The sequence below is a fragment of the Maylandia zebra genome, linkage group LG16 (assembly GCF_041146795.1).
Source record: "Maylandia zebra isolate NMK-2024a linkage group LG16, Mzebra_GT3a, whole genome shotgun sequence".
NCBI lineage: Eukaryota > Metazoa > Chordata > Actinopteri > Cichliformes > Cichlidae > Maylandia > Maylandia zebra.
In genome coordinates, this window is record NC_135182.1 from 12,260,234 (window position 1) to 12,261,911 (window position 1,678).

The 1,678-nt window shown below is 34.5% G+C and overlaps 1 long non-coding RNA gene across 1 annotated transcript; it reads left to right on the forward strand.

The window, feature by feature from the left end:
• The first annotated feature begins 690 nt into the window (after positions 1–690).
• LOC112436161 (uncharacterized) lies at positions 691–1,312 on the forward strand. Its single transcript, XR_003024946.2, has 3 exons — positions 691–863; positions 939–1,040; positions 1,216–1,312. It is a non-coding gene; the product is annotated as an uncharacterized LOC112436161 (long non-coding RNA).
• Positions 1,313–1,678: the final 366 nt, after the last annotated feature.

Genomic DNA, 1,678 nt, shown 5'->3' on the forward strand with positions numbered 1-1,678 from the left:
ACAGCAGCTCTGTACTGGATGAGTTACAACATATAGTCATGCGAAAAAAATAATCATCCAAAGTCTGATAAAAAACTAAGTAAAATAGGATTCTCACAACCTGTTTATCAATAAAAGGCAAAATCAGATGAAGATCTCCTAATTGCCACTCTCCACTTGTGCTAATCTACCATTTTTAGGAGCTGACCTGTTGTTTTTGTGCTGTTTCCAAGAAATTATAATGTTTATACAAGCTTCTGGATGTTTTAAAAAGCAAGAGAGAGAGGGAGAGAAATTCTCCCCTTTTAGCACTTTCATGTGTAACGTTATTATCTCATTCTTGTGTTGAGGTTATTTTTAATCACATATCACACAAATGTCTCTGCAGCAATGACAGTAAATAATCAATCTTTAAAAACTGATTAAAAATACTATCTAGCATGTTTCTATATAGTTTCTAAATAAGAACTTTAAAGGTCTTAGGCAGGAGCCTAAAGTTTTAATTGCTAACTTTCTGATTATTTTCTTTATATGAATCTGAAATCTGAAACTTTAAAGTTCTTAAAAAAACTGCGTAAAGAAATTTAACTTTTATTAGTTTTCATATGACTATCATATACAAAATTATCTTTAGAAAGGATCAGATCCACTTTTACTGGTAAATGAGTGCTGTGAAAATCATATCAACATCTGAAATGTGTGACATCCTCGAAAGTTCAAAAAAAGAAGAACTTGAAACTACTGATAATTTGAGGTTACAAGTGCTGAGCTACAGATCTCACCATTTAGGAAATAGTTTGCCTGCTTGTGAGCAATGGAGGAAATTTCTGCCAGTGCTGAATCTGCTGAACAAGACAACCCAAAACTGTCAACACATCACACAGGTAGGAAGTGATAGATTTATTTTAACAGCTGTTGTTACTGTTGTATAATTCAGTCTTTTTTTCTTCTCTTTTCAGGTCCAAAGAGCTGTAAGGAGAATCGTTATTTAGGTGTTATTGTGTTGTGGAGTCTGCTGGGTGTTTTGCTTCTTATTGGATTTGTCACTTATGGTGTCCACTGTGAGTCTGATTCTCAAAAATAATTGTTCAAACTGCCACTGAGTGCTGAATTAATATTTGACAAGCTAAGCAATGTTCAAAGTTTTTATGGTTTAAAATAAATCAGAAGCAGTCTAAGTATGAATGCACAAGATGTTTTGTGTCTCAAAAGCCTGCCCTAATTTATTTATTTCAGACTTTATTATGATTGAGGAAAGAGACAGCCTGAATGCAAATCTCTCCACTGTGAGTAAAAAACTTGCCGTCATGACTGAGGAAAGAGACCTGCTGCGTGCCAACTTCTCTGAAAATCTCAAAGAGCTTGAAGTGCTTCTGAGTTCTCTGAGTGAGTCCTTTTATTTACCATTGTCTTTACAGTGATTCAATTCTCTAGCAAATACTGTTCTCCTTTTCTCTCACTGAGAAGAAACTTAATTAACTTAAATTAATTAAACTTAAGTGCTTAAGAGACCAAATATGCATTGTCATTTGGGATTGTGGCTCTTCAAGACTTTGCACTCACTGAAATTATTCGAAATTCATAAAGTCAACCCAAGAAAGTTGCTGGATGATATTTCATTTAATTTATTTCCATCCAGCCATTCGCTTGCGCTTATCCAATTCAGGGTCACTGGAGCCTTTCCCAGCTACCATAGTGC